At 41.2% G+C, this 26,081-nt stretch overlaps 1 protein-coding gene across 3 annotated transcripts in view; it reads left to right on the forward strand.

Annotated features, from left to right (window-relative positions):
* The first annotated feature begins 618 nt into the window (after positions 1-618).
* PRICKLE1 (prickle planar cell polarity protein 1) overlaps positions 619-26,081 on the forward strand; it is a 106,278-nt gene continuing 80,815 nt past the window's right edge. For all 3 annotated transcript variants that reach the window (XM_073328020.2, XM_073328018.2, XM_073328021.2), the window contains exon 1: positions 619-867. The gene's annotated coding sequence lies outside the window, so the exon portion shown is untranslated. The remainder of the gene's footprint in view (positions 868-26,081) is intronic.

A 26,081-nucleotide genomic window follows, 5' to 3' on the forward strand; every position in this document is an offset into this window, starting at 1 on the left:
AAAGTTTTAATTAACTTTTTCTCTCGTTAAGTGGATGCTGGAGGCACAGAGACGAGTAATTGGCTGCAGAGCCCTGTTTGATCAAGGGAAATTGGGAATGTGAGTCTTTCCCTCCTTTTCCTGGCTTTAAATCCATCAGCATCATTTGTTAAAACAGCAACAACAACAACAACAAAAACCGGTAGGGGAGAGGGGAAGATTTTGCACTTCAGATCTTTCGCTGTGCCTCAGTGAACTGCAAATGCCAGCTAACATTCCTCTTGCTCAACTTAATCACCAATGTATTTAATCTGATTACACCCAAAAACCCATGCCCCTTGAAAGCACACTAAAACCACACACACGAATCACGAAAAGCACATTCTGCGCCTCCCCGCCCCCCACTCTGCAAACCTGCCCTGCCTGGGATCTGCGTGGACTTCCGAAGCCTTGTCGGTACCAGGGAATGGCCTGTCCTTCCCGGTCAGCAAATCCAGCCCTCCGGGTTTTCGGAGCTGCCGGCACCCCCAGCGCGGCGGCGATTGGAGAAAGCGGCCGGCTGCAGCCAATGGGCTCTGTGGAATGCTCATGTCACCGTACCGGGCTGGCGGCGCCTGAGCCCCGTCAGGGAATAAGGGGAGAAGCGGCGGCGCAGCTTGGTCACTTCTAGCCTGACACGCTCCCGCTCCCCGCAAACCCTTCCCTGCTCTCTGCGGGAAATGCGCCTCTCCAGCCTGCACTGACTTCCCTGGGGTGCCCAAGCAGAAAGGAGCGGCCAAGCCAGGCTCCCTCCAGGGGATACTTGCCTCCCTTGCTCTAAATGTGACTGATCCTTTCCCCCCCGCCCAGGAATACCTTGCGGTGTTTCCCAAGTCCTTCCCCCGGAGGGTAAGTGGCAGCTCTGCTTTGCTCTCTCCCGCAGGGGAGAGAAGTGCGGTTTTGTCTGTATGAAGCGGGACTGTTCGCATTAGATTCCCACTTTGCAGTCTTGGGGGGTGAGGGGAATGTGCTGTGTGGAATGTCAGCCCCCCGGGGTCTTGTCACCTACAAATGTCTCGAGAGACTTAATTAGTTTAACAGGACCCGAAAGGTCGGAGTAGAAGCGAGGCGACTAACTTAGGCAGAAAGCAACTAGTGGCTGCCCCAGCCTAATACCTTTAGAAGCCTGTCGCCTCAGTTTGTTTCCTTAAAATATTGTCTTCGAAGTGGTGAGTTTTTAGCTTTCAGTGCTGGGTTTTGTTGTTTTTTTTTTAATTTTCTATAAACAGTAATGAAGTAAAAGCCCCAATCTGTTACTTATTAACATACCTGGGACTCAGGATGCAGCGCGAAGTTGTTAAATTTCTGCAGACGAAAAACCAAACAGATCTTGGTTATTGGATTGCCTAACCTGGCACTATTGTGTATGGGAGGAGGCTCTGGAAGATTGTCCACAAACTTGTTTGAAGAGTCTTAAATGAGAGGGGAAATAATTTGGGGGCTGACACCATACTGAGTTATAATTTGCCCCCAAGTGGAATCTGAACTAGCACTCCAAATACATGTATTATTAGCTGGAACGTATGTGGGTGCCCTGCATGCAGAACAACAAACAAACAAAAAGCAAAACAACAAACTGTGAGGGGACAAAAGGGAACAGAAGATTAGGATTTTATCTGAGGTTATTTATATCAAAGTGTCTCTGTGATTTATGCTTTACTTATTCATTTAGTTCTACACACACAGACATGGTTGTGCTTACATTTTATCTTCACACATGTACATGTTTTGGTATACAGAGACAATATAGAAATGTGTATTACCACTGCTGTAGAGTGTGTGTGTGTGTGTGTGATTTTAAATATGTTAGCGTATTTTGTACAAGTGTAGCATAGAGAGCTCCGTCTCTCTTTATAGCACCCAAGACTATAGATGGATGTGAGTTTCAGAGTGTTTGCTTGACTCAGGCTCCAGATGTGTGAGCTCAGCTGTTGCCTGTCACTTGGGTGACAACTGGTCTTTTTCCACTAAGCCTTTGCTTTCTCCATTATCCTCAACTAAGTGTCAATGTTTCAGTTTCCTTCTATTATCATGAGTGTATTCCAGTCCCATGGGACAGGGCAACCTTGTTTGGCTATCCTCAGCATGCAATATGTCTGCTTTCAGACTCTCTTCCATAGGAAAAAAACAATCTCATGACAGCTAGAGAGAGACATCTAAAATACAGCCCTAACTTAAGCTAAATATTCTGCCTCAAGAGAGCTCTGAAGGGGTGATGAATATTTGTCAAGCCTTTTTTCTCAAACAATATTTACTCCCACCAGGGGATTTTAAACATAAACAGCAACCATTTATCTTGCTGTCTGGTTGGGTTCATTTCAGTGTGCCTTCAATGTGGTTTCAGCTTAAGGTGGCGGGGTCTGGTCTTGGACAGGAATCTGTCATTGTACCCCAGCTGGGGACTGAAGAAAGCAAAATAAAGCACTCTGCTAGTACCAGTGTCTCTAAATGCCATCAACTGGAGAGTCAGGAAACTCAGTGGGGGTTATTTTACAAGCTCTCCAAGAATGTTTATACAGAGGATTTAAAGGTTAAAAATGCATATTCCCTACATGTTAAAACTAAAAGGTGTCAAAAATAAATGGCTAACATTACTCCCAGTTCAACTTTCCATGCTTTGTCACGTAGCTGAAAACTATGACTTTTAATTAACAACTTTTCTTGCCTATTGAAAAGTCAGAACATCTGTCAGTTCTTTTAGCTCATCTTGACTTTTTGCTGTTAGAGTTTATCGTGTTTTGTAATCCAAGATCTATGGAGCCATTGTTGTATAATAAAGGGTGCTGTACTGAGTCAGCCTGGTCACCCGCATAAAAATTGTAACATCAGCTGCGGGGGGGGGGGGGGGAGGCGGAAAGGGAGAGAGAAAGCCCTTACAGGGTTAATAGCTGAACTATTAAGATTGGAGTCAGATGTGGGTAAAAGCAACAAGGGAGTCTGTTTTTTTCCTAATATCCTGTAGTCTGATAACTCTGAAAAAGGTAATTGTTTAAAAAAAATCTGTTTTGATTTAGAATTTTTTTTAAAAAAGCAAGATGAAGTCTGCATAAACAAGAGAAGATTCTAATGTTTCGAAAGGCTAGGAAATGTCTAGAAAATTCCCGTCAGCTGAAAAGTAAAACACTGAACTATGCATGGATTTGTCATGCACAAATACAGAATTTTGTTGATTTCCCTCTTCTAAATAGTCCATTCTCCATCTTAGTGGCATAAAGGATATCATTCAGTGTTTGTGAAAGAACAGTCTGTGTGCTGGAAAGGTTGTCTTTTCTAGTAGACTAGTTAATTATAACTTTTAATAAGAGTGGATTTAGAGTATTTGCCTTCTAGATAACAGTTTTGCAAAAAAGAAAATGTAAATGGTTTGAAGAGTATAGGTGGTGGTTGCTGTTATACTCTAAAAGTTGAATAACTTATATGTAAAAAAGATGCCTGAGGAATGACTTGGCACACTAATGACCTAACTTCTCTGTTTGGTCTGTCTTCCCTTCTGTTTTTAGAAAGAGATTAAATGAGTTTGGCATTGTTCATTTAATTGGCATATGAAAATCAGATGGGTTTTACTCTGTAACTATTTTCCACTGAAACACTGCATAAGATAAACTTGTATGGAGTTAGTTCCTATTGTATCTTTGCTGAGTGATTGGCTTGACCCTTTCCTAATACCTTGGATGAAGATACAAAGATTTAAAGTATTTTCCCAATAGCATGGCATTTACAGAATATGGTGATGGTGGATGCTGTACAAACTACCTAATACAGAATAGATAAACGGACCAATTTCAGGTAAACACAAGAATTCACTAAACACGATATCCAGGCAACCAGAGCCATGATATATGTACGACTGAATTATTTTTTTGCGACTCTTTTTAAAATGTATGAAAAAATATTTTTGACTACTTAGTGTTGTCTTGGACTTTTACCTTATGTGGCCTACAGGTAAAGACGTCAATGCCTCTGCCTAGAGGTTCATGAAAGAACAGTCTCCAAAGCCATTGCTCCTTTATATTTCAATAATAAAGCTATCACTTCATAAATATTTAAGAGAATCATTCTATGGTCAAGTGTTGCCTAAGATGAAGGAGAATAGCAACACAGTATCTTTCCCTTGTTTCTGAGCAGGCTACATAATGACCACTTGGCTTTCTTATATCTTGAATTTATAACCTTCCTAGAAGGGTAAGTCAGCAGTATTTGATTTGGTTAGCCAACATTAAGTATTTTCTGTTTACAGTCATTCTAAACTGAGGTAAACTTGAGCTTAACTATAGTTCATTAGTGTATTCTAGTGATAAACCATTCATTGTTAGGCCCAGCTACTGGAAACACACAGATGAGTAGCTCTTACTTGCATAGCCCGCGGTGTGGCTCTGCTGCTGCACCAATACGGGGGTGCCACTGTTTCACATCTGGGGAAGACGCTCTATGCCGAGGGAAGAGAGCTCTCCGTCAGCATAATAAAACCCACCTCTGTGAGCGGCAGAAGCTATGGGCTTGTCCACACTGGCAATTTTCTCGACATACCCCTGAGCGCAGCACGTTTCAGCGCTGTAAAGCACCAGTGTAGACAGCGCACCAGCGCTGGGAGCCAAGCCCTGCGTGGAGGTGGGTTTTTTAGAGCTCTTCCGCGACCACACGAGCCATGTGAAAGCACTGCCGCGGCATTGCTTTAGCATTGCCAGTGTAGACTAGCCCTGCGTCAGTGGGAGAAGCTCTCCTGCTGACATAGTGCTGTGCACACTGGTACTTATGTCAGTGTAACTTATGTCACTCAGGGGTGTAAAAAAACCACCCCCCTGAGTGACATAAGTTATGCCAACATAGGCTGTAGTATAGACATAGTCCAAGTGTTTGTAGGACTGAAGACTTATAGTGGAAAGGACCAGGTCTGAAGGAGAGAGCCGTAACTCTGAGTCAACCTTCTCCCTTCCCCCACCTACTGACTGAGCAATGGTGGGAAGAAACATGTTTTACAAGTTATAGCACACTGATGTCATGACATTTCTGGCAGAGATACCAAGATAGACTAATCAGATCACTTTACTATTTGCCAGAATTACACAGTTTTTCCAGAGACTGTTCTTTTGTTGCTGGTCCATAGTCAAAAGATATTTCCAGTTATTGGAAAAAAAAATTCTCCAGGGGAGTGTAATAATTCGTTCTGTGTCTTTGTATTGTTTGCTTGTTTAGACTTCACTCTAAACACATTAAACTCACTTTTCTTTAGCCTCTAGAAAAATGGAATGATTGCTCAGCATGAATTGATTAGCCTTTTCAAGGGTTATTTTTTCTACAAGAAAATTTTAAAATATACAAACTGAATTAAAAATCTCAAGAGACAGAGGCATGAGCCAACACAAACATTTTTAAATACTTATGTAAACTAGCAAGCAACTGTAATTTAGCTCTTCTTGGAACTCTGCCTACAAGGGTCTATTTGATTTTTAAATGTTACCATAATGCTGGTTCAAAATGTTCCTGAAAAACAACTGACCAATCCAGCTGAGACTGTTTTTCTTACCAGTGAACCTGTGGTAGACACTGCTGAAGACAAGTCTTTCATTTCCAGTGGATTACACATCAACAAAAGGTGGAGCTGTAGCTGTGTTATTTCAGTTGTTCTGGTACTGAAGTCATGTATTCCTGTCTAAGATTTGTGTCTGAATCGTTGATTTATAGCACTCTGTAACTCTTGCTGCTTTGTGTGCTTCTCTCTTTCATTTTTCCTTCTCTCTTCCTCTCGCTCTCTAAGTCTGAAAATTTTGGCAATAATCTGATAAAAGTATTGCATACATAGACCTACAAGCACTCTCCACGCAGTTTTATTCAGCTGTCCTTTTATCTGTGGCACAGATCCCACAGCTTGCAGTTACAGTCTTTGACTTTAGTAACAATTCTGTATGAAATGTTTCCAATTACACACACTATTGGCAGCATGAAGCAACTGCATGCCAAAAAGCATTTCCAAGTGCCTTCCAAGAATCGGATTATGATTGATTTTAATTTAAATAAAGGTTGTTTGGTTTCTTGTGATGTTTTTATAACACCTTTTTCAATGTTGTTGTTTTTATAATCTTGTATCAAGTAGCCACAATATACCATGGTATCCGGGCTTGGTTTCTGTGACTATCACCTTCCGAATCTAAGTGCACTTCTAACCTTTGCACCACTGCATGGAAAAGTCAAAGTTGTCCATATACAATATAATTAATGGGCCATATTGAACCAATGGCTCCTTAAACATCAGTGGTATATTACAGTCCAATGTGCTGTTTGGTTTTAAAAAGAAAAAATATCAGGCTAAAGATATGATATGTTCAAGTCCTGCTACAAAAATTAACATTTTAAAAGGAATCCATATTGCAAATTATCTTCATCTCCCAAGATGTTGTGGACAGCTGGTCACTAACTATAGGTGTTTAAAATACAGTAACACAGGATTCTGAACACGTGGTATAAAGCTTTGTCAAATGGTCTGGAATTCTTACACCTGTCCTCGCTTTAGGGCACTTTTTTGTTCTAAAGACGGTCACTATTCTTGTTAGTAAATGTGTTTTGTAACTTTTTAATTTTAATCAGAAACTTAGCAGATTTTTTTAACATTAGTCAGTGAATCTTTAAAATGACCCATGCCACAGAAGTTATTTTTAATCTTTTCCATGAGAAAATGTGAAATACTTGATCTGTTTGTGGAGCAGTCTTGAAAGAGATGTTTTATAACAGGAGCACAAACTTCCTTTGACACTAACACTATAATTCTGCAGCTTTATCCATTACACTCTGATATTATCTTTACATTAATTAAGTCCTTTTGTGAAAGAGAGAGCACTAGCTCAGTGAGAGATTAGCCTAGCCACACAGTCACTCGCTCTCTACCAGCTGAGCACACTGGCTAGCCAGACAGCTGCTCCATCCATAGCTCAGTGCGTTGGTGACACAAATACATGGTAACTATGGTACAAATTGAAAGCTTTTTAAAAACCTTCATGTGTGGGTCAGCTCATCTAACCACAATAAAAACTGATTTTTTTTTTCATGTACATACTAAAAATGAGTAGGCTATGTTGAAAGCAAACCGCTACATAAGATTTTGGGGAAAAAATTTTTTTTCCTGCACTCAAACACAGCATTTTAATTCCCACAGTAATTTTACATCTCAAAAGTGCATGCATTCTATATAATTACTTGCGATTAAGCCGTGTTCAGGAAAGTTAGATCTTCAGAGGACCAAATGTTTTTTGTTTTGTTTTTTTAGTAAAAGTATAAGTTTCAGAAATTGGGATGATAGTTTTCAAAATTGTGATTAAAAATACTGCATATAGCATATGCTGAGAAAGAAAATGACTTTTTGTGAGAATGACTAATACATATGTCCAGGCCTGGAGAGAGAGCGTGGATGTGTGTGTGTCTGCATGTGCACGCATACAAATTGCTAACCGGGGTATAGTTCAGTCTGGAATCTTGTTAGTGAATCTCAGATGTTTCTTGTAGCAGGATACATGTGTTTCATAAGAATTTTGAACTGCTTTCTGACGCTGTGTTCATCATAATGATCGTATGGATAACTTCATTGTGAGAGCCCTCTGACGTGTTTGCAAAGCTTAGAGAAAGAATCTAAGTGATAAATACTGAGTTCCCATTTATCCTAGGACTGAAATGATTTAGCGCTCTGTGTATGTAGGAGGAAATAAAATATACAGAAGATATGTTTATATTTAACAGAATTCATCATATAAGTTTCTTTGCGCTCCTTCTATAAGCCTAAACAGCTTGGCAGGCTAATAGCCAACAAAATGTCCTCAAGTGCTGCCAAATGCGTTGAAAGTAAACCAGACTTTCCTCTATACTGAGGTCCTGGGAACTTACTTTACCTTCAGCTTTTAAAGATATTAATCAGCAAATTGCCTTGGTCTTCCTACCCTCAAACACCCAATGCAGGTTTGGGTCAGAGTAGGCATCTACTGTGAAACACTAGTTGAAGAAAATATGGTGGTTTGCCTGGATGGATGTTGAACAGCAATCAGTGATCAGGTGACACAGATATAGATTAGATTATAGATATGAAGGAAGCTCAATGTGTACTAAATTTGCAGACAGTGTGAACTGAATGATTGGGTATTTAGCTTATCTAAGCAATGTGGTGAGTAAGAAGGCACCTCTCAGGATTGGCTCATGTACTTCCTACAGTGCGCCCCCAAGTCCCGCTGATGGCACTCAACACCTCAAGGGCGGTGTCCAGCACCTTGTGGGATCAGGCCCTGGAAGTGTAAAGGCAGCATGTATGTATGAATGCCATCACTGGGACTTGGGGATACAAGATTCCAGTGGCATCTGTAATGCTTCCTTCTCATTAATCTAAGGAAGAATCCTATATAGTTATGAAATGATAGTGAGGAGGCCTGGGAGAATGTACAATGCTGGAAAAGACAATGCAACCTCTTTCCTTTAGCTCTTAGTACACCTTGTCCCTGACAAACAATCTTATTATATAAAGCCCCAATTCTGAATCTCTAAAGCAGAAACGAGGATCCAGAGGCACTACTGAACTACTTAACTTGTACACTGCTTTAGTAACTACATTCACTTTAGTGGAGTTTCACTGGTGTATAAATGGAGTAACTCAGCTATGAAACAGGCCTAAGTAGCTCTAACCTGTGCAGTAGTTTTGTGATTGTAATTCATGTAGACTCTTCCATACTTGATCTCACTTACCCTTGATCTCCGCAGGTGAAAGACTGACAATTATGGTGTTGGTGCCCTAAAATAGAAATCTTGAAAGATTTCAGAATATCTCATCCTGTCTAATCAGGGAGTGAGCCTTTATGGGACACAGCTTTTCCTTAAAAGAGCTCTCACACCCAGCATTGCCAGCTCTGACTATGAGAGTCTTGTGGTAATTGCAAAAATAATACATTTTTAAAAATGGCTTTAGCTCTAAAATAATGAGATTTTTAATCCCATGAATGTTTGGGGCCTGACGCACGAATTTTGAACACTTGGGCTTGGCAATACTGCTTATCCAAAGCTTTCAGACTTTGTCTGACTGGAGCCTCTTCTCCCGCCTTCACTTGTGGCGCTGCCTGTTTTGCAGTTCATGAACTTATCTTTTAACTCTCCCCCTGAATTGTAGGAATCATGTTTGCAGTGTCCTTTTAAACACACACGGCTTGATTTGCCTCTCTCAAAGACATAAATCAGAGTAACTCCACTGAAATCAGTGATGGAAAAGCCATGCAAAACTGGATGAGAGAGAATATGGCATCCAGTTACTATTTTTAAGTATTTATGATTAATCTAAAACTGCTTAATGCCGTACTATGACTTTATTATGCAAATATTAGTTTCCATACTTCTGTCATACATATTTCATTCTATATAATGAAATATATAAACAGTGCTGGAAATGTTAGGAGGTAGAACATCTCTGTTATGACTGCCCTAGCCAAAAAAGAAGGAAAAGGGAGGCAGTATTTAAACACACACATGCACATTGAGGTGGTTGTTGTTGGAAGCAGAGAATGTGAAAGGAGACTCAACCAGTCATAGACTGGGTGGTAGCACTTTGGTGGTAGCATTTTGAATTAATAGCAGTTATCGTAATGACTTACTTTGGTACTAATCTGCCAATTGTATGTACTACAGTTTCAGAAGTTAAAAGCTAGTACTGCAATACAGACACGCTAAAATAGTTACTGTACTAGGATCTCATCCAACAGAGAGTCAACTGCGCTTACTTCCGTACAGAGTCCCAAAGGAGGGTAACTCTTGAGACTGTGCTGGAGTAACTGTGTGTGCAGTTGTAATTCTGAGTATTGTGCCCCTTTCTATCACTTTATTAGCTCTCTTCTCCAACAATTCTGTCTTGAAACGGCTATGAGTCAGAAGTGATGGAGCACGACTTCTGCCCAAATAAAAGCACCATAGAGTTTGCTGTCTCCTTACATTCACACTCTTATTTCACATAGACTTTTCTATAATTGGAAAACTTGTTTTCATCTTCAGACTCTTTCTGAGCAGTTAAATGTAGAAGTGACTGCTGAACATCTACAAAAATCTCACCATTGCCATAAGTTTTGCTTGATGCTGCTATTTGTGTACTTTTTGGCAGTAGACTATGACCTCAATAGAGCATCAGTACTCAAATCACTGACTGGGATTATACAGCAGTGCTATAAAAACCTGTTCATGCTAAACTATGACTTGTGCATGTGTGTGTTTAAAAACACTCACCTCATTCATTAGTCACTATAGCAGATTCAAACTTCACCACTAGTTAGTTTTTCAGAACTAACATAATATACCTCATCTAACTGAAACTTTGCTTTGATTGCCCGTTTTGCCGTTGAAAAATAATAAAAATAGTCATCTTGTGATTGAGCTTGGAGAAGATCTATTGGTAAATTTGAAAAGATTTTTCTCTAACGTGGCAAATTACAAGTGGACTCTATGGCACAAGAGATGACACATGGTATTGCATCAAATTTTATTAGCATAAAACCAATATTTGACATACAAAACCTAGAAAATCAACAGCACATTATTCAGGATCTTCTCATTCACTCCTTAAGTTTTGACATAATCTAGACCAGGAGTGGGCAAACTATGGCCTGCGGGCTGGATCCGGCCCCTCAGGGCTTTGGATCCAGCCCCTGGGATTGCCCCCTGTGGTGCCGCAGACCCCGCACCGCTCTCAGAAGCGGCCGGCACCACATCCCTGGGGCCTGGGGTGGGGTGGGGAGGCAGAGGGCTCCGTGCATTGCCCTTGCCTCCAGGCACTGCCCCCCACAGCTCCCGTTGGCTAGGAACGGGGAACCACGGCCAATGGGAGCTTTGGGGGAGGTACCTAGAGGCGTGGCAAGGGCAGCGTGTGGAGCCCTGTGCCCCCCCTCTCCCCAGGGGCTGTGCAGGGGCGTGATGCTGGCCACTTCATGGAGTGGCACAGCGTGGGGCCAGGGCAGGCAGGCAGGGAGCCTGCCCTGGTCCCGGTGCACACCGCTGCCACCCCAAAGCCTGAACCCCTCCTGCACCCTGCCCCCCAACTCCCCGCCCTAAGCCCTCTGCCTCCACCTCACACCCCTGTGCACCCCAGCTCCCTGTCCTGAGCCCCCTGTCGCACCCCACACACCTCCACCCAGACCCCCTGCCCTGAGCTCCCTCCCACAGTCCGTACCCCTCCTGCACCTCAGCCCCCTTCCCTAAACCCCTTCATACACTCCGCACTCCTCCTCTGCCCCAATCCCTTGCTCTGAGCCCGTTCCTGCACACCGCACCCCCTCCCACGCTCCGCACTCCCTCCCGCACCCCAACCCCATGCCCCGGCCCTGCATACAATTTCCCCATGTAGATATGGCCTTCGGCCCAGAAAGTTTGCCCTCCCCTGGTCTAAACTGTAGATTGATGTTAGGTGTAGCTGAATGTTATACTGTGTATTTCCCAAGCAGAAATCTTCTTAGGGCTGAGTATCTGTTAATAGAATATTTTTTTAAAATTTACCAAAATACTAGAAATGCAGGAAACTCAGACCGAAGCTTCCAACACTGTGTGCCTATCTAGGTGCCACACAACTGAAGTCTGCCTTCATGGTTATATGATTTCCAATTTTTATGATCTCTAGTTGTGTGAAAATAACTTTCTAACGTATATCTGGTTAGTAGTGCAAGGGAAAATCCTAGTGCCTAGGCATTTGGTCCTCGTAGTAGCAAAGTCCATCATTTGTTGACAGTGCTTCACTATTTGCTGGTATTTAGCTGCCTGGTATTGCAGCAACACGATGATGGAGCCTAAGCTGAGCTGTTCACATTGCGGTACATGCAGTAGAACTTGCAGATGGCTTCTTTGGAGTGGAGTGGTGACAGGGAAAAGGGATGTGCCATGTGCACGCAAGAGTTTGTGGGGGTTTTTTGGTTTTGTTGTCATTTTTTTGCAACAGAAAACTTACCTTCATTTGGGGACTGAGGCTTTTCTCCCTCCTATTTGCTATTGTTATGATTTTATTCCTACAGGGCATGCTAGGTGCTTCACAGGAGACCTACCTGAAGACAAGTCCCTGCCCCAAATAGGCTCACAGTCCAAATGATGGACGTGACAGCCAAGTGAGAAAAACACCTTCATCAGAAGGAGAGAAACACAAGTTACAGAAATGATTAAGTAGTTACTTTAAATATTAACCTTGATGGCTCAGAGGTGAGGTTTTACTTTTTTGTAATGAAAGCCATGCTGTAGAAGTCATATTTTAGTAGTGATTTGTTAAGGTGAATATGGAGGCTCCGATAGGGTGGTTTTTTGGTTTTTTGGAAGTGACTCTCATGCATAAGGCACAGAATGGCAAGACACTTACCATGTTTGTGTCTGAGAGAAAGAAAAGGAGTACTGAGGTGGTGGTTGTTGTTGGAAGCAGAGAACGTGAAAGGAGACTAGACCAGACATAGATTGGGATCTGTGTTGTATGATAGGCCTTGAAGGCAAGGACAATGTGGAGCCAGTAAAGTGACTCAGAATGGGATAAGATGGCTGAAGCAATGGACTATTTGGTGTTAGCATTTTGAATTAAATGGATGGGGACTGGAGTTAGGGCATGGTTTGCATAAAAATTGCTGTTGACTGTGGTGGTTCCTGCCTGTAATTGGTGGGACTCCCTCTTCCTCTCCTGCCTTTTCATTACTTGAGATGCAGGAGCCTTTGCCCCATAAACACACTCTCTTCTGGATAGCTCAATTTCAGGGCTCTTTGCCAGTTAGATGTCACTTTCAGGCTGCACAGCTCATTACAAATCTATTCTAGGGCCTTGCCTAACTATTAAGCAGCAAGAGGAGGAAACTAGCTCTCTCCTCATGCACACTAAGATGAGCTCAGTTCAATCCTGGCTGCTATTTCAGTAAATAATTTCCCCATATATGGGACTGAGTGACATGAGATTTTGCCCCTGAAAAAGGGGGCACATATGGGCAGGCTCAAAGGCTAAAGCCAGCAGAACCTAGGAGAAAGTACCCTTTCAAATAGGGAGCAGCTTTAACAGATGCAGAACCTAAGGTGTGGAACTTCTGCCAGCCCAGCATTCAGAGCCCATTTTGGGGCTGAAATAAGCCCTAACATGTCTTTTAGGAAGTGAATCATTCCCATTAGTTTCTTGGTAACTATTTCAAGCTTTCTTCACATGGAACTTAGATGTAGATATTTTGACAACATTACCCTAAACTTGTGACTAAAAATCATGCATATGTATTAAAAATACCACTTCTTTGGTCAGCTACCTCAAGGCCACACATGTTCAGAGGGGTGTGGCACGCAGAGCTCCTATTACAATTAGCAGGTGCTTTGGGTGCTTGGCACATTTGAAAATCGGGCTCCAGGTGCACGTGCATGTTTTGTGGGTGTACTGTAGGGGAGTGATTTTGAAAATGTGACCCTTACAACGTATAGCTTTTATTTTGTAATAAATGTCAGCTAAAAACTTCTAACTAAAGCCAACAGACTATATTTTGTTGTGTGATTGTCTGAAAGCATATGCTACTTAACAAGATACAAAAATCTTGGGCTATTATGGAGTGGAGACTTAGTTTTAAATTATCATAATAAAGATGGCTTATTTGTTTGAACTCCATCTCTCGAACAAAGATGGAAACAAATTTTGGAGCTGCACTGCCAAGTATTGCACTGCCTACTTGTCAGGGCATTACTTCAGTACTAACATGGAGAGCAGAGTGCCCCCTACTACATCAGTGTGTAATTGGACTTTGGAACTCATTGCCACAGGATGATGTTGAGGCCTAATATTTAGCAACCTTCAAAGAGGGATTGGATGTATATGTGGATAACCAGACTATCTAGAGTTATAATAGTTCATGGCCAAGTACTGGAAAAATATAAAACTTCAAGTTAGTATTTATTCCTAGTGATTAGAAATTGATTTTAGGTTGCAACCTTCATGAGGTTGGTGATATTTTCACACACCTGCATGCTATGGGTCTCTTGCACTTTTCCTGTAAGTGTTGGGTAATGGTCGCTGTCAGAGAGAGGGTATTGGACTAGATGGGCCACTGGTCAGATCCGGTAAGGCAAGTTGGATGAACAAGCATAATGTCCTGCAGCACCCTAGCTTTTCTTTGGAGGTCTTTTATTCAGGAAGTATTTTATTTTATTTTATTTGTGATAACAGGTGAGAGCAAGACCTGCGGTAGTGGAACTGGTAATTATTGATTTCCAGTGTAGCCCGGTTGATCTTAGATCACATTTTTTTCCACTGAAAGTTTCTCTCTTATCTATCCATCTGCTCTTGGGATGAGGTCACACTAAGGGAGATGGCATGAGGTAGCTTTTAAGGGCTACATTTCATTACATAGTTTGGCAAAGGTTAATAAATTATAGCTTTCCAGATTAATGACTTAAACACACTTTCTTCAAGTACATAAAGTACAATAAATTTCCCTTAAGTGTCATAACAGGCAAAACAAGAGTGTTTGTGTATGTGGGAAAAGATCAGTTGTCTGAAAATGGAGCTACAAATTCCAGAATATAGCTTTGTCAAGAAAACAAAGCAAAGTATGCCCCATGCAATGCTGTTTAATGAAGAGTCCCCCTCAGTCAAAAATAGTAAACAAGACACTAGGTGGCACTCTTAAACAAACTTGGAATGTGACCGTGCTTATTTTTCGTGCAGTGCCAGTTATGTGAGGCTGGGGAATTGGGGAGAGACACTGACATGTTTAACGGTTCCCGTTGGAGGGGAGAGAAATAAAGAAACAATCTGAACCTAAATCTCTTCAGAGGCAGCAGAGAGTTGTGCCAGACAGGCTGTAGAAAAAAATGGCTAACCTAGTTTCATAGCCTAAATATCATTTACATTAACACACTTTTTATAAGCAATAATGAGCATAAACAAATGGAATATACTACACACTTTTTTTCCTGTATACTTTTTCAGAGTTTAAGCATGTCTAAACTTACGTTTAACATGGTAAGTCCTAGAAATCAGTAAATATTATACTTGTTTGGGAGGTTCTGCCCTTGACTTCCTTCAATGGGACCAGAATTGGGTAAATGGCCTTAACTCTTTAGGGAGATGCATGTAGGCTGTGGGATATCGAGATACATATTTCACAAATCACAAGTGGGCAGGCAGGTTTTCCTGGGCCTCTCTGTACAGGTGAGAGAAGAGAAGCTTTTAACACTAGCCAGCCATGGACTTTCTTGCATATCAAGAAGGGTACCTGCCGTCTTGGAGTTTTTCTGTTCTACTGTGACAAGTGGCATTATAGAGAAGTGGTGCTCTGGAAATCAACAGTAGAACTGGTCAAAACTCACAATTTCTGTCCTGTGGAAAATTCTGATATTTTTAAATTTGTTTTTTGTCCCAAATTGGGACAAAATATCAAAATGGAAGACGTAGTCCAGCAAGGGAGCCCCAGCCCTTAGAGAAAAGTGGTGGCATTAAGTACCCAAACTACAACTCCCCCGAGACACTGCAGAAGCTCAAGCAGACTCAGACTGATGTCAAACTGATCCAAAACAAAACTGTTTTGATTTAAAATAGACAAATTGAAGTGTTTTGGCTTGGTTGAAACACCAAAACAATACATTTCATTTTGATTTTGTCCAATGGAAAAATCAACAAAATTTGGCAAACTTTAAGGAAACTGCATTTTCTGTCAAAACAGATGCTGTTTTGTCATTTTCTCTATTCAGTTGGCATCAGTTGTGATCTTAGATTTTCAAGGCCTGATATGCTTGTGCAACTGGTTACACACAGTATTTGAATTGTTTTGGAAACTGCATATATAGCATGACAGCCTGCCAGAGGCTGGAGCAGCACTAGCCACCCTCCCCTTCCTACACACACTTCCAAAGCTGACCTGGTGAATGTCTTCACAAACAGTGATCTGACAAAATGGTCTACATCCTTGAGGAGCATTATCAACTCCCATCCAATTAAAGACCAGAAATGAGAATCCCAGCTTTGCACTGAGTTTGCCATACATGGGTACCCTATGAGAGAGAGTATTTTTCTTTGTTTTGTACTAATAAAGTGCTTGGTATTGTACTATGCACAACAGTAAAGACAATTCCTTCCCCAAAGAGTTTAGTCTAAAAGATTTAATATACAAAAGTGACATTGGTGAATAGCTTAAGAGTTTTGGGGTTTTCCCCCCTTCTTTATTCTCCAAAATTATAATAATTAAGAGCATGGCACAACAAGTGGGTTTGGAGGATAGGATGGCAGCCTACTAATGTGAAAGAGGGGTTATTGTTCTATTTATTGTCTCTTGAGCCCTGCCTCCCCTCGAAGGAAAGGGAACCAAGACCCAGGAGACCAGCAGAGAACACATGATCATGTTTTGAACATCTGCACAATTTGTTGTGAGTGGCATCTTATTTTGACATTTCAAGTGGGTGAAGCTTGGCTTGTGGGCAGAGTTTTCCCCCCATATTTGGATTCTGATTCTCAGCTGCTTTAGATCAGAGAACAGGGGAGGGGAGGAAGCAAATTGTACTGTGCATGCGTGGAGCTCATTATTTAAAATGCATTGAGCCATATTTTCATTCAGAGTTGGCTTGTTACCTGGTATCCTGTAAGGATGTGGGAGCTGCAAGTAATTTATGAGTATTATGTTCCATCTGTTTTTTATTGTGGTGATTACTGTGTGACTATCAGGGGTTAATTCATATGAAGGAAGATAGACAATGGTTTGATAAATTATTCCACAAAATCTGAGACCATGCAGAAAATGAAGCACCTTTGAAGTTTATCTCCAACATCCCTGGTGAGCTGTCTAAACCAGTTTAACCAAGCTCAAGAGACTAAGGGGAAAACAAAGGACTGGTTGAACTTATAAAAGGACAGCTTTCCTAAAAGGGGAAGTCAAGTATTTTGAGCTAAGGTGAAACCAGACTCCAGAGACTGGATTGTCTGGGATATACCTACTTAGGACTGTAGGTAAGGTATAGATGTGGGTAGGTGTTCTTACTGTTAAAAACCATTTTCTGTGCTTATGCTTTGCTGTGTTCCTGCTGCTAAGATTGAACAGTATTTTATTTTGAAAAGGGTGTTTTGCATTGTCGTTAACCACTGGTCACAGCTTTTGTAGGCAAGACTCACAAGCACTGAATCCAGTTGGGCCTGCTGAGTAATTATAGTTGATTGACAGAGTGCTGTATCCCAGAGACCTGGTGTAAGAGTAGGGAAAATTCCAGGATTCCACCCGGAGAGAGTTGAAAGTGCACCTGAAAGGGTGCACTCAGACTAGAAAGCATTCAAAGAGGCAGCTAGCGCTGAACTGTGATATCCTTGTTCAAACTGGGGTTGTTTGGTAGACAAAATTAGTTCAGGTTTCAGAGGAACAGCCGTGTTAGTCTGTATTCGCAAAAAGAAAAGGAGTACTTGTGGCACCTTAGAGACTAACCAATTTATTTGAGCATGAGCTTTCGTGAGCTACAGCTCACTTCATTAGTTCAGTCATTGCAGAGTTATGCAAGGACAAAAAAACTGATTGGAATATCTGGAAAATATATGTGACTGCATGTGTGAAGTGGGAAGATTCATGTTTAGAATTCAGCCAATTATACCAAAACACTCAAAACCTGGACTGAAGCTGAGCAGGCAAACCTTATAGGTATTGAAAGCATCTCCTTGGGTATATTTGTCCTAATGTGATTCTGTACTGTTTTAGTTAAAATATTCTACTTCAATACATTAATGTTAACGTGAAGAGATAAACGTTGGCTGCAAGATAAACCTTATATCTGGGGGGGGGGGTAAATGTGAATCACTTGGGCTATTTGGTCTAGCTTGCAGTGCGGGGTTTTATGAAAATTCTTTGTTCAGTCTAATTTTAAATGTCTCATGTGATTTGCATTTCCATTGGCTCTCTTGGGGAAAGTATTCCACACTCAGTGTTAAGATGAATGTAGGAAAAAAATTTCCTAAAACTTAAAAAGGGGTATATTTAGCATGAACAGGATGAAATTAAGCATAGGTGTCATCCTAAACAAATACTTTCCGCTTCTTTTTTACACAAAGGACATTCTCTACACTACTTTCTGGTATTCATCCAAACACTAAAACTACAAGTACTTGGAGACAGTCAACATTGTTCCACATACACACAAACAACCTTCTAGTCAATGTTTAACTAAACCATTCCTATTCAGTTGTTTTTAACCTTTCCTTCTAAATAAATCTCCTCCCACCCCACCCAGGCTTGTAGTGATTTGTATTCTTCTTATCTCCTCTCTTCCAGGTTGTTGAGATCTTTGTGTTACCAAGGTATTCAGAACTGTATATAGTATCCTAAATATTATCCATCTTTCTCGGCATGCCAGTAGTATTTTCTCCCTGGCCTCTGATGTGATACAATAGTAACTTAGATTGTAAGCTGTGTTTGTACAGCGCTTAGCACAGTGGGGTCCTGGTTTGTGACTAGGAGTTCTATGGTAATACAAACAATAATAACCCCCCAAATCGCAATGTATTTTTCTTCTTATCATTTCATTAATAATCCTCTATAATTTTCTCTCCGCTATTGCCTGTCTGACTTCTTTCATATCTGTGTTCTACTTTCTCACTATACTATTCCCTCCTGTTTTTCTAGATTGGCTCCATTTATTTCCTTCCCATAACTTCTGTAAATTCCTTATTACTTCTGTCCTTTCTGCTCTTACTGTCTCTTTCCAACTTAGGTTCATAAGCAACATTAGGCCTCACTCCTGAAGAGTGACCCTACAAAGCCCCATTGACCTCTTTTTTTTTTTTTTTTTTTTTTTTGCTGTAAGCTTTTACTAGTGTGGATCACTGTACAGTATCAGGGCCTTAATGTGCTCTTTTTACTCCTTCATTCAGATAGTAAATAGAAGTTATGTAAAACAGGGTGCCCCAAGGGGCACACGTTCCAACAACTTGATATCTTGGTGTGTATATATTAATTGATAAGATAGCAAGCTTGTCTTGTATAACTTTTTTTTTCCTGTTCCACTGTCCTTTAGAGATTTACAGGGGTTTTTTCCTCAGCCTTTGTTCCGTTACTTTACTATGAATTAAAGTGGCTTTACCATACAGTAATTCATAGAAATCTAAGGCTGGAAGAGACTTTCAGAGATCATCCAGTCCAGCCCCCAGAGCTGAGGCAGAACCAAGTATACCTGGACCATCCCTGACTGGTGTTTGTCTAACCTGTTTTTTAAAAACTAAAAACTTCAAATGTTGGGGATTCTAGAACCTCTTTTGGAAGCCTTTTCCAATTAACAACAAGGGCCAAATTCTGCCATCCCGAATCTTGTAAAATTCCCTGTGACTCAAATGGGAGTTCTGCTTAATTATGGACCACAGAAATGACCTGTGTGTTTACTTCAGTCAGATAAGTACACATCACAACAACAGAAGCCTTCCAGTATTTGCAGGTATTGAAGTTGGTTTTCTAATTATTATCTCATTACCACCTCTTCTGAAGTGATGCCCAAGCATTATTTTCTAAGCAAAGCATGGATTGTAAAAGAAACTTACTGACATAGAATCATGGAAATATAGGGCTGGAAGGGTTCTTGAGAGATCAAGTGCAGCCCCCTGGGCTGAGGCAGAACCAAGTAAACCTAAACCTTCCCTGATAGATGGTTGTCCAACCTATTCTTTAAAACCTCCAAGGCTGGGGATGACACAATCTCCGTTGGAAGCCTATTCCAGTACCTACCTATGCTTCTAGTTAGAAAGTTTTCCCCAATATCTAACCTAAATCTCCCTTGCTGCATATTAAGCCGATTACTTCTTGTCCTCCCTTCAGTGGACATGGAGAATAGTTGATCACTGTCCTCTTTATAACAGCCCATAACAGATTTGAAGACTGTTATCACGTCCCGCATCAGTTCTTTTCTCAAGACTAAACATGCCCAGTTTTTTAAACATTTCCTTGTAGGTCAGGTTCCCTAAATCTTTTAGCATTTTTGTTAGTCTCCTCTGAACTGTCTCCAATTTATCCACATCTTTCCTGAAGAGTGGCACCCAGAACTGGACACAGTTCTGTAGCTGAGGCCTCAAAGTGCCATGTGAAGTTGGACAATAATAACCCATCCCCAGGGCCCTACCAAATTCACGGTCTGTTCTGGTCAAATTCACAGCCGTAGGAGTTTAAAAATCGTTAATTTCATTATTTCAGCTATTTAAATCTGAAATTTCACGGTGTTGTAATTGTAGGGGTTCTTATTGTAGGGGGAGGTTGTGGTACTGTTACCCTTACTTCTGCGCTGCTGTTGGCGGCACTGCCTTTAGAGCTGAGCAGCTGGAGAGCAGCAGCTGCTGGCTGGGAGCCCAGCTCAGAAGGCAGAGCCAGCAGCAGCGCAGAAGTAAGGATAGCATGGTATGGTATTGCCACCTTTACTTCTGTGCTGCTGCCTGCAGAGCTGGGCCCTCAGTCAGCAGCCGCCACTCTCCAGCTGCCCAGCTCTGAAGGCAGCAGCACAGAAGTAAAGGGTGGCATGGTGTGGTATTGTCACTCTTACTTCTGCGCTGCTGCTGGCAGGGTGCTGCCTTCAGAGCTGGGTGCCTGGCCAACAGCTGCCACTCTCCAGCCACCCAGCTCTGAAGGCAGCGCAGAAGTAAGGTTGACAATACTGCAACATCCCTAAAATAACCTTTTGACACCCCCCCGCACCTCCCTTTTGGGTCAGGACCCACGATTTGAGAAACGCTGGTCTCCCCCATGAAATCTGTATAGGATAGGGTAAAAGCACGTAAAAGACCAAATTTCACAAGTGGAGATCAAATTTCATGGTGCATGACGCATTTTTCATTGCTGTGAATTTGGTAGGGCCCTAGATATTAGCCTTTTTTGCAACTGCATTGCATCATTCACTCATATTCAATTTGTAATCCACTATAAACCCCAGATCCTATACTAGATATTGCCTTTTGTGCATTTGATATATTTTTTTTCTCCCTTGGCAATATTGAATTTCATCTTGTTTATTTCAGATCAATTCTCCATTTTGTCATGGTCATTTTGCATTCTAATCCTTTCCTCCCAGGTGCGTGCAACTCCTCCCAGCTCGGTGTGATCTGCAAATTTTATAAGCATACTTTCCATTCCATTATCCAAGTCATTAATTTAAACACTGAATAGTACCGGATCCGGGATTGACTCCTGTGGGGCCCCACTAAATATGTCCTCCCAGTTTGACAGTGAACCACTGATAACTACTCTTTGAGTACAGTCTTTCAACCAGTTGTCCACACATTTTATACCCACTGGCTGCGGTTCGTTGCTCCAGGCCAATGGGGGCTGCTGGAAGCAGCGCGGGCCAAGGGATGTGCTGGCCGCCCTTCCCGCAGTCCCCATTGGCCTGGAGTGGTGAACCGCAGCCAGTGGGAGCCGCGATCGGCTGGACCTGTGGATGCAGCAGGTAAAGAAACCGGTCCAGCCCGCCAGGGGCTTTCCCTGAACGAGCGGTGGACCGGCTTTGAGAACCACTGATCTAGACTACATTTCCCTTGATTGTTTATAAGAATGTCATGTAGGATTGTGTCAAAGGCATTATTAAAATCAAGATATAGCACATCTACTTCTTCTACCCGCCCCCATTCCACTAAGCCAGTAACCTGTCAAGGAAGGAAATTGGATTGGTTTGGCATGATTTGTTCTTCACAAATCCATGCTGGCTATTATAACCCTATTATCCTCTAGGTGCTTACAGATTGATTGTTTGATATTTTATTTCAGTATCTTTCCAGGTATTGAAGTTAGGCTGACTGGTCTATAATTCTCAAGATCCTTTTTGTTCCTCTTTTTAAAGATAGATACAATGTTTGTCCTTCTCCAGTCCTCTAGGACCTCACCCGTCCTCTGAGCTCTCAAAGATAATTGCTAACATTTCTAAGATTTCTTCAAGTAGTTCATTAAGTGCACTAGGATGAATTTCATCAGGCCTTGCTGACTTGAATACTTCTAACTTAACTAAATATTCTTTAACCTGTTTTTTTTTCTTTTCCTATTCTGGCTTGTGTTTCATCTCCCTTGTTGTTAATATTGATTGTGTTAAGCATCTGGTCCAGTTAAACTTTTTGGTAGTCTGTAGTAGACCCCTTCCATAGCATCTCCATGTTTCCCACACCACCTTTATCTTTTGCCGGAGACTTTCAACTGGTCTACCTCTCATCTCCTTCCAGACCTCAGAAGTGTATGTATCACTGATGCACAATTGATGCACAATACATCACCTCCTCCCTCCCCCAGCCCTCCCGCCTGTCCTTCTGAACAAGGAATGTCTATCAACATTTTTCAGTTGATCATATGTTCATTACTTCCTATTTAATCATATTATTTGTTAAACATAGACTTTAAACAAAGTTTGTAGTTCAGATAGTCCAGTGTTGTCACCGTCTTAGGGCATGGCTATATTGGAAACTTCAAAGCACTGTCGCAGGAGCGTTCCCTGTGGCAGCGCTTTGAAGTGCGAGTGTGGTCACATGCGTGTGCTGGGAGAGAGGTCCCCCAGCGCTCCTGGTAATCCACCTCCACGAGGGGATTAGCTCTGGGAGCACGGAGTCTCTGGAGTCTGTTTACACTAGCGCTTTAAAGTGCTCTGACTTGCTGCACTCAGGGGAGTGATTTTTCACACCCCTGAGCCAGCAAGTTAGAGTGCTATAAAATGTAAGTGTAGCCAAGCCCTTAGTGTCCTTCATCCATTTTAATGGACTTCTCATTAAATCATTAAATCTTGTAGTGACAACAATAAGCCCAAAGCAGTAAACACTCTAAGGGTCTTGCTCTGCAAACACTACTTTACATGAATAGTCCCACTGATCTTGTAAATACTTTTCCATCTAGTGCTGTTAAGGAAAAGTTAGCACATGTGACTCCATTTTGGTTTGGGGCCCACCAGCAACCATCCATCTCTTCTTCCCCACCCCACTCACAGCAAGGATGATTTTCACAATAGAATTTATAACCTGCTAACTTTCAGTTAGCTAGATAATAGGTTTGTTATCGCTAATGTGCCACACAGCGAGTGTGTGTAAGGAAATAAAATATTAGCTCAGAACAGAGTATTCCCATGTAAGTGAACATAGAGTTTGAAAGGCTGTTCACTTCAATCAGTGCCTGTTAGGTAGGGTACTGAACCTCACAGTATTTTGTGCAGTCAGCCTGCATGGAGCTTATACCAAGATTGGGACCCAAGAACAGAAGGTGTGTTGTAAATTCACTATTTCCAACCCCTGGCATTCTAAAATCCTGAATTGTTGTTGTTTTTTAATTACCTTTAGTTTTTTTTCATTTGCTTTCTGGTTTTGAGCCCCTAGGTTTATGGTTTCGAGATTGCTTTTACAGCCTTGAGGACGAGCAGCTGCCTTTTTTATTGTTTTCATTTTAAATGAAAGCTGAAATTCTCATGTAATCTTCCAATTCTAAGAGCTGGCATGTGAAGAAAACACCAAATACTGTGAGACTTGCTATAAAAATCATGAGAAGTGGCAACAGTGAAACAATTGTGCTTATTGCATGTCATAATGTTTCCAGATAGCATAGGGATTCTGAAGAATTATGAATTAGGGGGCAAAGTGTATTGACTGTAATAAATAACTTGGCTTGATTTTGAACAGGGTTTTCATTACCCTAAGCGGCAAAAAGTATAATATCTTGTCAAATGAAGTGCAACTTTTTAAAAAAAAAAAAAAATAGTGTAATAAGAGTCTCTCAAAAGTGACACTTCTGTCTCACAAAACTTACTTTATAATCATCTTGGACTATGTACCCATGAGCTCATTCTGTAAAGCACTTACTAGCTTGCAGTAAAAGTATAATGGGTACCTATTGTATGCTCCTAAAAACTGGAGTTGGGCCTCATGTGTGACAGTTTTCACATTTAACAAGAGTGAAACACATTGTTCAGACCTTACGCCTTATTCATCAGGCAGTCACCCGGCATGAAAGTTGCTATAGAGAAATACTCAACTTTGAGGGGCCCTGCTTCCCGAGAAGCTCTGCACAGCAATATAAAGTCAAAATGTATGACTTTTATCAGATGGCAGAGAACTGTGAAATATATTCCTGATTCACAAAGAAAGCATCTGAATGCAAGGAAGTTATAAATAGGGGGACAATAAAGGGGTATGTTCTCGGTTCCAACATTCTGAATATAATATTTCAGCAGCAATCTGAACAATTCTCTAGGATTCATAGCACTGCCAGCAAGTAGCAGTTGACCAAGCAGCATAGATAATTATTTTCTTGGTCTTGACCTGTATGTAATTTCAGCTTCTGGAAATACCTCTAAGGATAAACTTTGTTTTACACTGTTTTAAATAAAAATGAATGCCAACTTTCACAAGCAAGAGGATAATTTGCTATTAGTGATAAACAATTAAAACATGTTGGTTTGATAAAGTATAACCCTTGAGCCACTTCCTTACATGATCTCTTGAATGTCTTCAAAAAGTTTCTCCAGCTTATCACATTCTAATCTTATCTGGCAGTATGACACATGCCTGGAGGGGACTACAAACTGTTTTTTCAAAGACCATTATAGTCCTCACAAGGCTACAGGGATCCTATAACATGTCTCCTGGGTCTGACTACATAGAATTGCTGTTTCTTTGCACACACATGCATACATTTTAAGAATGATTACACTCGTGCAAAAATCTGGGAAAGCATGAAACATTTTGAGGCACAAACGTAGTGTTAATGCAAAAGGAAACAATCATGTTGCTTATATATATATACAAAAATTGAACATTACTTTTATATAAGTAACTTTCAAAACAAAACTTTTTCCTAAGGGTTTGTGTTTAAATGAGGGAAATATACTGCTAGTAGAAGCCATAGTTTACTCTCTGATTTTTAGGACATAGTTCACATCAGTCTTTGTTTTTTGTCTTGTTCTTTCAACAAACAGAAATCTCACTCATAACTCAGATATGCTGATATTAATTAACTCAAATTTAATTCTGGAATGAAAGATCATAGAGTCTTCCCAGGCATTTGCTCATATTCATCCTTCATAAGAGTTTTTTATTTTAGCACTTTGCAGGTCCAGCTACCCGACCAATAGTAGTATAGCTTTTGTTTAGATGAACTTTACTACTGATACTCTGAGAACAAAAATGTTTAATCTATTGGACTCTGGAAAAAGGAATTTAAAAGTCAAATTAAAACCATGACCTAAAAAACATACTGGAGGGTTTAATGATCGGGATACAACTAGAGCTGATCAGACTCCTTTAATCCTGCAACCCTGCAGAGTATTTCGACATCTTGGTAAAAAAAAAATCAAAAGCACTCTGTTCTGAAAACCAAAAATTTCAATTTGGAAATGCCTTTTCCATGCTCATGGGAGTTATAGTGAGGGTGCCCCATATCCTAAATCTCCTCTGTGGGCTGGGCTCTCTAGCTGGACTACACACTATATATATTTCATGATGCACCTCAATCTCCCCTTTTCCTGAACCTCCGTGCTGAATTGTGGAAATACCTGGTCATCAGTGCATCATAAGAGGTGCAGGGGAGCATGGCCCACATAGAGTGGGGGCATGAGATACCCCAGGAGCATGTCTGAAACTAAACGTTTGGTTTTCAACTGAAAATTTTTTGGTTTCCAGGTGTTTGGCTTTTCAATGAAAATGAACATTTTCTGCAGAAAGCAGACCCTTCTTGCCAAAATTCATTGCATTGACCCCCCCCCCCTTTGTTTGTTTTGTTCAAAACACATAGACAGAAAACTTTTGATCCACCCTACCTACATCTTCAGGAAGATCTCTCACACCCAGCCAACTCTCTCTTCTGTTCCAAGCATTGGAACTGCAGGGTATGAGGCAAAAATATGCTGTGGAATTGGAGGCTGAAGCTTTTCCAGTAACCTTGGAAGACGTATCTTCACTCATATTAGTCCGTAGAGCACATGCCGCTAAAACTTTATCTGGCATATTATGTATGGCTTCCGCTATAGCAGTGCATGTTTGCAGCTCTGAGAGCTAGTATTATGAAATACTTAAAGACATTGGGCTACATTCATTACTGGTAAATGAGCATGACACATTGATTTCAGCAGAATTGTACCATGACTAAATTTGTCCCACTGACAGA

This window comes from Lepidochelys kempii, chromosome 1 (assembly GCF_965140285.1).
Source record: "Lepidochelys kempii isolate rLepKem1 chromosome 1, rLepKem1.hap1, whole genome shotgun sequence".
Taxonomy (NCBI): Eukaryota; Metazoa; Chordata; order Testudines; family Cheloniidae; genus Lepidochelys; species Lepidochelys kempii.